At 37.7% G+C, this 13,192-nt stretch overlaps 1 protein-coding gene across 5 annotated transcripts in view; it reads left to right on the forward strand.

Moving 5' to 3' along the window:
* SLC10A7 (solute carrier family 10 member 7) overlaps positions 1-13,192 on the forward strand; it is a 265,111-nt gene that overhangs the window by 98,855 nt on the left and 153,064 nt on the right. The window lies entirely within an intron of this gene.

The raw sequence follows: 13,192 nt of genomic DNA on the forward strand, positions 1-13,192 counted from the left end.
TAGGAGTACTGATAGAGATTAAATAAGATCCAATCTCTCAGATGCTTAGCAGAGTGGCCCATTAGCAAGCATTCATAAATTGTAGGTGCCACTATTATTATTCAGAGTATTTTACCCCAAAATTCTCTGTATAAGCCTTTCTCAAGACCTTTTTTTGTTTTTGGAGAAAGGATCTTGTTCTGTCTGCCAGGCTGCAGTGCAGTGGTTCAATTATAGATCACTGCAGTCTCAATCTCCAGGGCTCAAGCAATCTTCCCACCTCAACCTCTTTAGTAGCTGGTACTATAGGTGTGCAACACCACACTCAGCTAATTTTTAAATTTTTTGTGTATAGGCAGAATCTTGCTACGTTACCTAGGCTGGCATTGAACTCTCAGCCTCAAGCAATCCTCCTGCCTCAGCCTCTCAAAGTGCTGGGATTACAGGAATGAATCACCATGCCCAGCTGTTGAAACTTGTTATCTAGCTCCCGAATGCGGTATTTTCCTAAATCTCTGGACCCTAAAAAAGCAACAGCAACATTTTAAAAATTAAAAACTTTGAAATGTATGCAGAGTATACCAAATAATATTAAGTCCCGTGTACCTGTCTCCCAACTTCTACATATGTCAACTCGGCCTAGTCTTTTTTCTTCTCCACTTCCATCCACTTTCTTCCTCTCGTGTATTATTTTGAAGCAAACTCTGGTGATTATGTAATTTCAACAAGAATCCCTAATAGGGAACTTTTAAGGAATCACTATAATGGTGTCTTTTACTTAGATACTTACACTGACCAAGTTTTTCATGAAAGTTTCTGGAATATTATAGGGTAAAAAGGCCGGGAAACTCAAGAAACATAAAGAGACTAGGGACTCAAAGATGTTAAGATTAATTGTGAGGCATTGTGAGCAAAAACAGGGTATATAGGTGAGAAAATCATTTTGAGTGCAATAACTAAACGTTTCATTTGATATGTATTAGTGATGTGGTGTCCAGAGGTAGATATAGTTGTTGATAACTCTTTTTTCCTTCTTTTTTCATTTTTTTTTTTATTGTACTTTAGGTTCTGGGGTACATGTGCAGATCATGCAGAATCATTGCATAGGTACATATATGGCAATGTGGTTTACTGCCTCCATCCCCCGTCACCTACATCTGGCATTTCTTCCCATGTTATCTCTCCCCAGTCTTCCCACCCACTGGCTGTCCCTCCACTAGACCCCTTCCAACAGACCCCAGTGTGTGATGCTCCCCTCGCTGTGTCCATGTGTTCTCATTCTTCAACACCTGCCTATCAGTGAGAACATGTGGTGTTTGACTTTCTGTTCCTGTGTCAGTTTGCTGAGAATGATGGTTTCCAGATTCATCCATGTCCCTACAAATGACATGAACTCATCGTTTTTTATGGCTGCATAGTATTCCATGGTGTATATGTGCCACATTTTTCTTGTCCAGTCTATCATTGATGGGCATTTGGGTTGGTTCCAGGTCTTTGCTATTGTAAACAGTGCCGCAATGAACATACGTGTGCATGTGTCTTTATAATAGAATGATTTATAATCCTTTGGATATATACCCAGTAATGGGATTGCTGGGTCAAATGGAATTTCTATATCTATGTCCTTGAGGAAGCGCCACACTGTCTTCCACAATGATTGAACTAATTTATACTCCCACCAGTAGTGTAAAAGTGTTCTTATTTCTCCACATCCTCTCCAGCATCTGTTGTCTCCAGATTTTTTAATGATCACCATTCTAACTGGCATGAGATGGTATCTCAATGTGGTTTTGATTTCCATTTCTCTAATAATCAGTGATGATTTTTTCATATGTTTGTTGGCATCATATATAACTTCTTTTGAAAAGTATCTGTTCATATGCTTTAGCCACTTTTGAATGGGTTTGTTTGTTTTTTTCTTATAAATCTGTTTTAGTTCTTTGTAGATTCTGGATATTAGCCCTTTGTCAGATTGCAAAAAATTTTTCCCATTCTGTTGGTTGCCAGTTCACTCTAATGATTGTTTCTTTTGCTGTACAGAAGCTCTGGAGTTTAGTTAGATCCCACTTGTCTATTTTAGCTTTTGTTGCCAGTGCTTTTGGTATTTTAGTCATGAAGTCCTTGCCTATGCCTATGTCCTGAATGGTTTTGCCTAGGTTTTTCTTCTAGGGTTTTTATGCTGTTAGGTCTTTTGTTTAAGACTTTAATCCATCTGAGTTAATTTTAGTGTAAGGTGTCAGGAAGGGGTCCAGTTTCTGCTTTCTGCACATGGCTAGCCAGTTTTCTCAACACCATTTATTAAACAGGGAATCCTTTCCTCATTGCTTTTTTTTGTCAGGTTTTTCAAAGATCAGATGGTTGTAGATGTGTGGCATTTCCTCTGAGGCCTCTGTTCTGTTCCATTGGTCTATAGCTCTGTTTTGGTACCAGTACCATGCTGTTTTGATAACTGTAGCCTTGTAGTATAGTTTGAAGTCAGGTAGTGTGATGCTTCCACCTTTGTTCTTTTTGCTGAGGGTTGTCTTGGCTATGCGGGCTCTCTTTTGGTTCCCTATGAAGTTTAAGGTGGTTTTTTCCAGTTCTGTGAAGAAGGTCAATGGTAGCTTGATGGGGATAGTGTTGAATATATGAATTACTTTGGGCAGTATTGTAATATTGGGCTTCAGGGGTTCAGGGTGCTCTCAGCTCCCAAGAGGACGTTTCTTCAAGTTCTTGGTCTTCTGCCCTCTTAGAAATGAGAGAAGGGACCACAGCACAGTGCGCAGTAAATGAGGGACTCAAAAATGTTTGTAGAAAGTGATATATTGAGAGAGAGAGAGAGAGACAAACTGGAGAAGGAGAGAGAAAAAAATAGCTAACTCTCTCACTGAGTGAGAGAATCCAGAAAGATGGGATCCAGGAGAGGAAAGCAGCTTCCACACTGAGTGGAAGGGAATAGACAGAGATGGAGTTTCGGAGGGGAAGACAGGCTTTTGCCATAGAGTGTGGAAGGGGACTCCAGAGGGGAATTCCTAGAGAGAGAAAGATGGTTTCCACGAGGGCATTTGTGGAAGGTGACCCAAAAATGGAGTCCAAAGGAGTGTGGAAGAAGGGGACTTTTAACCTCAGAGGAATGGCCACCTTCTCTAAGACCCCAGGCCAACGAAAGGAGTTCCTTATAACTTTCACTGAGGAAACTGACTCTTAGTTTCTTCCCGTGCCTGCGAAATTCAACATAAACCATTAAATTTCCAGGATGGAGACAGATGGGAGCTGGAGAAAATATGGCCCTGTGAAGTTCTTGCCCTTAAAACTATGCCCACTTGTGGACTCTGGAAAGAGAACACATTCCCTCAGTATGGCCATTTTCAAGGTATTGATTCTTCCTAACCATGAGCATGGAATGTTTTCTATGTTTGTGTCCTCTCTTATTTCCTTGACCAGTGGCTTGTAGTTCTCCTTGAAGAACTTTACATTCTTTGTTAGTTGTATTCCTAGGTATTTCGTTCTCTTTGTAGCAATTGTGAATGGGAGTTTGCTCTTGATTTAGCTCTCTGTTAGTCTGTTGTTACTGGTGTATAGGAATGCTTATGATTTCTGCACATTGATTTTGTATCCTGAGACTTTGCTGAAGTTGCTTATCAGTTTCAGGAGATTTTGGACTGAGACCATGTGGTCTTTTAAATACACAATCGTGTCCTCTGCAAATAGAGACCATTTGACTTCCTCCTTTCCTAACTGAATACCCTTTATTTCATTTTCTTGCCTGATTGCTCTGGCTAGAACTTCCAATACTGTATTGAATAGAAATGGTGAGAGAAGGCATCCTTCTCTTGTGCCAGATTTCAAAGGGAATGCTTCCAGTTTTTGCCCATTCAGTATGATATTGGCTGTGGGTTTGTCATAAATAGCTTTTATTATTTTGAGATACGTTCCATGGATACCTAGTTTATTGAGAGTTTTTAGCATAAAGAGCTGTTGAATTTTGTCGAAGGCCTTCTCTGCATCTATTGAGATAATCATGTGGTTTTTGTCTTTGATTCTGTTTATGTGGTGGATTACATTTATAGACTTGTGTATGTTGAACCAGCCATGAATCCCCAGGATGAAGCCTACTTGATCATGATGGATAAGCTTTTTGATGTGCTGTTGCTTTCAGTTTGCCTGTATTTTATTGAAAATTTTTGCATCTATGTTCATCATGGATATTGGCCTGAAGTTTTCTTTTTTTTATTGAGTCTATGCTGCATTTGGGCATCAGGATAATGTTGGTTTCATAAAATGATTTGGGAAAGATTCCCTCTTTTTGTATTGTTTGGAATAGTTTCAGAAGGAGTGGTACCAGCTCCTCTTTTTACGTCTGTTTGAATTTAGCTGTGAACCCATCTGGGCCTGGGGTTTTTTTTTTTTTTTTTTTAGTTGGTAGGCTATTGCTGCCTCAACTGCAGCCCTTGTTATTGGTCTATTCAGGGTTTCAACTTCTTCCTGGTTTAGGCTTGGGAGGGTGCAAGTGTCCAGGAATTTATCCATTTCTTCCACGTTTACTGGTTTATGTGCATAGAGTTGTTTTTAGTAATCTCTAATGATGGTTTGTATTTCTGTGGAATAGGTGGTAATTTCCCCTTTATCATTTTTTATTGCATCTATTTGATTCTTCTCTCTTTTATTAATCTGGCTAGTGGTCTATTTTGTTAATCTTTTCAAAAAAACCATCTGAATGTATTGATTTTTTGATGGGCTTTTTATGTCTGTCTCCTTCAGTTCTGCCCTGATCTTAGTTATTTCTTGTCTTCTGCTAGCTTTTGACTTTTTTTTATCTTGTTCCTCTAACTCTTTCAATTTTGATGATAGGGTGTCAATTTTAGATCTTTCCTCGCTTCTCATGTGGGTATTTAGTGCTATAAATTTCCCTCTAGACACTGCTTTAAAGGTGTCCCAGAGATTCTGGTATGTTGTGTCTTTGTTCTTGCTGGTTTCAAAGAATATCTTTATTTCTACCTTCATTTCATTGTTTATCCAGTCAACATTCAGGACCCAGTTGTCCAGTTTCCATGCAGTTGTCTGGTTCTGAGTTTGTTTCTTAATCCTGAGTTCTAAATTGTTTGCACTGTGGTCTGAGAAACTGTTATGATTTCTTTTCTTGTGCAACTGCTGAGGAGTGATATACTTGCAATTATGTGGTCAATTTGATAACTATTTTTTTTCATGAAGGAAGAACACAGGGATGTTAAGTGAATAGAGAGTCTCTTAGTTCACCCATTAATTCTCCTCTCATTTGTTTTCTCCTTAACTTCTGATCTCATTCTTCCTATGTCGCAGCCTTCAATTCTGTATGGCCACTCCCCTTCATTCTCATATATTTTATGGTATACTTTGTAAACTTACTTTTTATTATGTTTGTTGGCATTCATTATGTTAAAAATTTATTTTCTTATTAAAAATAATTTTAGTCCTCTGACAGTACTTAGAGACCATAATGATTAGACATTGGATAGATATTTAAATGAAATAGATGTAGCTTTGTGATTCTTTTTATTTTTATTTTTTGATGTGGAGTCTTGCTCTGTCACCCAGGCTGGAGTGCAGTGGCATGATCTCGGCTCACTACAACCTCTGCCTCTTGGGCTCAAGTGATTCTCATGCCTCAGTCTCCTGAGTAGCTGGGATTACAGGCGTGCACCACCACACCCAGCTAATTTTTGTATTGTTAGTAGAGAAAGGGTTTCACCATGTTGGCCAGGCTGGTCTTGAACTCCTGAGCTCAAGTGATTCACCCACCTCAGCCTCCCAAAGTGGTGGGAATACCACGTGTGAGCCACTCCATCTGGCCTTTAATTGTGATTTTATAGTCATTTTAGTGTAAGATATTTTTAAAAATAAAAGTGTAAAATAGTATCATAGGCAAAATTTCATTCATCACAGGAACACTTGGATTAATGTCACTGATTTCTAAAATTAAATTAATGAAATTAAGTTAAATGTGATATTGTGAAATATATATTTTCTGGTATAAAGCTCCTAAAATCCTTGGAACCTCCATGATGATGAGTGACTGTGCTAATGTGGCTGATAGGCCTCTGGAAAGTTTCAGGATCTGGGTTGCTCACCAGAAAGACTAAGGCTTGTTTAGAGGGTAGGGACTTTCAGTCTCATCTCCCAACCTCCTGGGCTGAAGGTTGAGTTGATCACCAATGGCCAGTGACATAATCAGTCATGCCTACATAATGAAGCCTCCATAAAAATCCAAAAGGACAGGGTTCAGAGCACTTGCTGATAGCTAAATGGACGGAGGTTCCCAGTATGCCCTGGAGGGGACATGGAAGCTCCATGCCCCTTCCTGCATGTCTTGCCCTATGCATCTCTTCCATATGGATCTTCATCTGTGCTCTTTGTAATATCCTTTATCATAATCTGCCAAACACAAGTGTTTTTCCTGAGTTTTGTGAGCAAATTAATCAAACCTGAGGTTGGGTTATGGGAACTCTGATTTATAACTGGTCAATTAGAAGCACAAGCCACAACCTGGAGTTTGCAGTTGTCATCTGAAGTGGGAGATAGCCTTGTGGGACTGAGCTCTCAGCTTTGGGATCTGACACTGTCTTAGGTAGAGAGTGTCAGAATTGAATTGAATTAGAGCACACCCACTTGGTGTCTGCTGGAGAATTGCTTGGTGGGAAAATACTCCTATACATCTGGTGTCAGAAGTATTGTACTGAGTGGTAAGAGGGAGTAGCAAATGCACTTTGATTTGGTTTTTCACATGTCACAGGTAAATTAAATTAAAACAATCATAAAAACTTTAATTCTTTTTTTAAAAAATATCCTTTAGCTCTTAAAATAACTTTTCCTATTTCACTTTTGAAAATACTATAAGCAATGTAGCTTTTAGGCTAAAACAGAAATTCTATTATTCTTTTTGATGCATGAGTATCATCATATTAATGCTAATTTGGGTTATATGTATTCATGAAGAGTAAACATCAGGCTTGTTTTAGTACCTGATTTAAGCCTGCAGCTGACTTTCACATCAGAATTGTAAACCCTAAAAAACAGAGATATATGCGTAGGACTTCAGCTTTAAAACACACTAGTAATTATTAGCAATGGAATCCATGCTGTTAACATTGGACAGTGAATGTTTTGTGATAATATATAGGGCTGATTACTCCAGCCTCAAGTGGAAGCTTAGGAGGAAGAGCAGCAAATGCTAAATCTTTGTGGCAGTCCCTGGAGCATCGTTTCAGTTTGAGGCTCTGAGCTTTGTGGGGTCTCAATCTCTTTTCCTTCCCTATTCCTTTCTGTGGCTTATTGTCATTATCATCATCATCATCATCATCTGTTCAGATATTGCCTGTTCAGAACTCACAGGTCCCCAGGGAGGAGAGAGAGGAGCGAGTCCTGTTATAAGCATGCTCACTGCAAACCTTTCACCTTGCTGTCAAGGTGACAAATGTTTGTCCTTAAGGGAACAGTGGAGGTTAAATCACCAATGTTTTTCTCACTTATCTTCTTTCCCATACTATCCAAGCCCTTAGCCAAATCTGTAGCTAAAATAATTTCAAAAAATTAGGCTACTCTTAACCTTTATGGACCTTGTTCATAGAGCTATGTTTTGTGCAAGCTTAAAGTCTTCACTGTATTATATATTGCTGTCAAAGCAAATAGAATTTGCTGAAAATACATGTTTATTTCAGGGATTATTCAGAAGGAAAAGATTTGGGGAAGAATCATTTAAATTTTGAGAGATTGCATTGGGAACTTTGCAAATACTGTTGTGATAGGCAAACAATAAGTTATTTTTACAACATCAGCATGTGTTAAGGGTATATACATCTTCACATAGAGAGACAACAAAACTTGTGTTCACCCTGGAGATAAGACTTGCTCTGGATTTTTTCATCTCTTTTTGACCTATTCCATTGCATTATCTACATAGTAGTTAAAATTATCTTGAAAGATACAAATTGATCGTGTCATTTTCTGCTTAAAATCTTTCAATGACTTTCTTGAGATAAATACCAACGTCCTTTATGTGGCTTAAAAGATTCTGCATGGTCTATTCCTTGCCTCCCTCTCGAGCTTCACCCTGTGCTGCCTTCTTCTTCACCAACAAGGCATCTGCCGTGAGGACATGCTGACAGTCTCTCCAGTTGATTTATTCAACAAATAACTTTGCTGAGCCCCTACTCTGTAGTGAGGCTATGAAAATGTACCAAACAGACAACACTTGTGGAGCTTGCATTCTAGTGAGGGAATATAACAACTGAAATGTACACTTTTACAATTTAAAATATGTATATATGTCTTACGGAGAGAAATGAAGCTTCAAAGGGATAAAACTAGAGGGGTTGCATTTTATTGAAAGGTGGTAGGTAACAGTCTCATTTACAAAAGAACATTCGAGCAGAGACTTGAAGGAGGTGAGAGAGCAAAACATGGGGATATTTGGGGAAATAGTATTTGTAATAGAGAGAACTCAAAGTACAACAGTATTGAGGTAGGAGAATGGCCAGAACAGAGAGGGCAATGAAGATGACTTCAGATATGTAATAAGGGTCCAGATTATAAAGTTAGGACCTTGTGGGTCATTGAAAGGACTTTGGCTTTAAATCCAAATGAGATGGGATGATATTTGCAAATTCTGAGCAGAGCAGTAACGTGGTCTCTCTTAGTAACTACTCTGTTGAGAATGGACTATATAATTAAGGGCAGGAGCAGGAAAGACCTGCTAAGAAATGGTTGTGCTGGTTCAGTAAGGAGATGAACAGGGTGTTAGCTACTGAGCCAAGCTCTTTGCAGCCTCAACATATTCTCAGAAATTGCTTCCTGGATTGCTTTTCCATCTCTTCATGGGGGCCATATTCAGTGATCAATTTCTTATTCCCCAAATTTTAGCTTAAATATTACTCTCTCTGAGAAGTGTTCGCTGCCCTTCTTTTCTAGTAGAGTATTCAGAAAGACCAGATTCTCTTTCTGAATATTCTCCTGGTATATAGTGTAGTTTCTTTAAAGCACCTATCAGAACTTTAAATAATTATTTGTGTAATTTTTTTGATACCTGTCTTCTATCCCCAGGAAGTAAGTTCTTAGAGAGCAAGGGCTGAGGCTCATTAGTATCCTAGCAGAGTTCCTCAAATATACTCAGGTGAAAAAATGAATGTGTTCATGCTTTCTAGCAGCTCAGGATTTATTCTTTTAAACAACTCTCTAACCATTTCTTTACTGTATTAAATAAAAATATTTTAAAGTGCATCATATGCTTTCCAGTCTTCTGAAATTCTCTGTGGTTTAATCTTTTGTTGGAGGCAGTAATTGGTCATTACTCTATTAACAGTCATACTAGGCATTGACTCTCATGCTAACCATGCTGACTTCTAACCATGCTGAAGTGTTTGGAGTTTTTGCCTCCATGCTAAGTGATTCCTAGGCCACAGTGCTTTTTGAGTTAGATTGTCTTTGCTTTAATTTCTGACATCTTCCTTGCTCTAAGCTAATAATTCTCACTCAGTCGTTCAGCCAAGTGTCTGCTCCATGCCAGATACTGGACTAGGTTCTGAATATACCTGAGAATAGGTACAGTATGTCTTGGAGCAACCAATTTTTCTTAATTTCTCTAGACTTGGAAAGCAGTTTGTTGGAACTGGGTTGAAAAAGTGATAGCTTCTGAGCAAGAGAGAGCCTAGGAAGCTTTCCTCTCTATTTGTACAGGGCTCTTTGTGGCTGTGTACCTAGTTAATTCGCAATCTATGATATTTCAAGTTAGGTTGAAATGGGGTTAAAGTTGATCATACATATTCATACTGCAAATAATTTTGTGCTAGATATTTTTAATGTACTTGAGAAATAAAGTCAAAATATTATACCTTAGTGATTTAATTACAGATGAACTCTGCTAATCTTGAATGAATTAATCTATTCATTAAATACTAGTGATTTCTTATATGTAAAGCATTGTATAACTTTCAAAGCATATATATATATGTTCTCAGATAAGGACCACACCTCTCCTGTGAGACAGGTACAGTATTACTGAGACTCCAGTTTCCAATGAGACTGCCTGGGTTTGGGTTTGTATCCCTTTACTGTGCCTCCGTTCCCTGGATGAGAATATAATAGCAACTCTGTCAACCTTGTGGATGTTTGTAGGGATTAAATGAAGTATGTGGCATTAAATATTAACAGAGCATGTAAATTGGTAGTAAATACTCCATAAATATTAGCTGTTATTATTTTTGCCATTTAATAGATGATGAACTTGAGATTCAGAAAGGTCAAGTGGTTTGTCCAAGCTGGTAATGAGAAGAACCACAGCTAGAATCCAGTTCCTACTCTTTCTTGATTGTTTACTTTCCATTATGTCATGTAGCTGAAGGAATTCCATTTTAAAACAGAGGTTAGTTCAAGTTACAATAAGTAGTAAATGTTTCTTTCTCTTAAAATATTCCATAATTTGAATTTTTCAGTACTCAATCCTGACTCATGTTCTTTTTTTCTTATGCTAATCCACACAAATGAGATTTCCCCTTCTGTTTATCTCTTCATAAAGTTTAGCCTTTTATTTCCTGGAAGCAGTCCAAAAATTTGAATATTTATTGAATTATTAAGCAAATCCTCCTCTTTGGAAATTGCTTAATTTCTTTCTATTGTTTTCTCAACAGTTCACTGTGTCCTATTTTCATTAGGAATGAGAATATTAATTCTGGGACTATTAAATTAAGATTTTTAAGGAGGTTTCTGCTCCTCCACCTGACTTTTGCTTTTGTTTTGCCCAGCTTCTGCTATTGAATGTTTTACTTTCAGTAATGTACAGGTTTTTATAAAAGTAATGGCCAGAAATCTATGTAAGCTCTTAGGCAGTTTTCTCAGTGAGTTCCTGTTTTTTGAGATGGAGCCTTGCTCTGTCACCAAGGTTGGTATGTAGTGACACAACCTTGGCTCACTGCAACCTCCACCTCCTGGGTTCAAGTGGTTCTCCTGCCTCAGCCTCTTGAGTAGCTGAGATTACAGGCATGCACCACCACACCTGGCTAATTTTTGTATTTTTAGTAGAGATGGGGTTTCACCATGTTGGCCAGGCTGGTCTTGAACTCCTGACCTCAGGTAATTCACACACCTTGGCCTCCTAAATTGCTGGGATTACAGGTGTGAGCCACTGTGCTCGGCATCTCAGTGAGTTCTGAGCAATGGTGAACTTGATGTCAGCCCCTGGTGGAATCTTAGAATAGGCTAGAAGGGTTGTGGAAAAGACTTATGTTTGGTTCTGGGTTGTCATGTTTTTCAAGTGTCAACTTGGTGTCTTTTCGTAGGGGCCCATGGGTGTATTTGGATCACCGTTATTGGAGTTTTATTTAATGCTTATTTATCTAGACATCTCTTTTCATCAGCACAATGCTGCTGTTTCCTAGTCATGTTGAGGAGGGCTGTTTGTGAGCTTTCTGGGAATTTGCACTTTCCCTAAGGCTATATCTGAGCAAGCTATTGACTAGCCCCACTGTTCTGCGTTCTGGAGATTTCTACTTCACCATCCCTTTCAAGCAAGGACTCTAGTATCTGACCTCCCCATCCTCCTCTTCTTTCATGTCTTTTTGGTTTCTCCTCCTGCAGTTCAGAAGCATAGTGGGCTTGCTCCCTGGGCCATTAAAAGTTCCCTTGCGTCACGTCCTGAACTTTGTCACTCTTTGTGGTCAGGATTGATATTCAGCTCTACTGGATTTTACCCTTAATCTGTAATAGGAATTTAAGGGCTTTAGAAAATTCCTTTTCTCTCTTAAGGATACTGAGAATCTTTTTCAAGATTCTTCCCTCTAGGAACTCATCATATAAACCTTACATGACTCTCAAAACTGAATAACAACTTTGATACTATAGACCATGTTTACCCTACTGTGGGTGATAGGCTTAATGGCTTAGCTTGAATGGCAAGTCTGCAAAGGATAGTATTTACATTTGAATAAGAAAGCAAAAGATACAGTTTAATATTTTCATAATATTTCTGTTATAGGTTAGTTATTTTACGAATCTTTAATTCATCCTGAGTAGTAAATTAAAATTTATTAGGAATAAGAACCTGTAGTGAAAAAGCAGCTAGAAGGTAAAACACTGAAAATTGAAAGCAGGAAAGGAGACAATAAAATGAGGAAATACAAGTCTACATTGATAGGTCCCTTTGGTTTAGAGACATATAGCCTTACCTATCTCACTAATATCTGGAGATACTACAATATTATATGACAGAATGTAAAAGAATTTTAATATACAATTTTGATTGTAAGACATAAATAAATTATGTGAAACCTATTTTTAAAAAACAAGCTGAAGAATATGATGTATATTTGAATGACACTCTTAAAATAATTGGAATTAAAATATCTTAGAATATTAAAGGGGTCATCTTTGGCTATCTAAGAAAATCAGCTTATTTAGAATATCAGCTTATGTATTATTCTACAGTGATCCTAGATAAATGAACATTTTCCACATATATATTTTTTCCCATATACATCAAATTTTGAAGAATAAATGAAGTTTTTAAAGGAATAGAGAAGTTTAAGAAGTCCTTTGGAGTTTCTTCCAATTCCATCTGGTTGAAATTTTTAAAAATTTGTTGGTATAAGAAATATTTATTGAGTATTTACTGTGTGCTTGGAACTAAGCTAGACATTGAAAGTCAAGTGGTGAACAGCCAGATATGATCCTTTCCCAGATAGAATTTACATTCAAATAGGAAGGGAAACAGACAACAGATATAATACTTACATTATAATTAAGGGCCATACAGGAAATAAGCAGAGAGTAAGGAAGAACAATAAATTGTTCAGTTTTATTCTAGTTCTTCTCCCCCAACTGCTCCCTGTTTTTCCTCCTCTTCTAAGATAATTTCTGTGTCAGAGAATTTAGCCTTTAAATGTTTTGCTTAAATCCTCCATATAAAATTGTGAGTCATTGACAGATTAGCTGAAGTCAAAATTGGCTGATGCTTATGTTGATGTGCATAAAATTTTAACTTAGGTCATGGTAGGTAGGCTAAGCTAGAAGAGCATCATTTTAATAACAAACAATTTAACGGTAATAAGCTTAGTAGGCATATTTGTGTGCTTTATAAATGTTATCATCATTACTGTTAATGGCTTTCTTTGCACCTAAAACAGACACTCATTGTAGAGCAAGTAGATGTTGTTATTTCTGTTATACATAATTAATACTAAGGTATGAAGGAGGTGTATGCTATAAAGAA

This window comes from Sapajus apella, unplaced genomic scaffold (genome assembly GCF_009761245.1).
Source record: "Sapajus apella isolate SASKATOON/1434 unplaced genomic scaffold, GSC_monkey_1.0 scaffold61, whole genome shotgun sequence".
Classification (NCBI taxonomy): domain Eukaryota; kingdom Metazoa; phylum Chordata; class Mammalia; order Primates; family Cebidae; genus Sapajus; species Sapajus apella.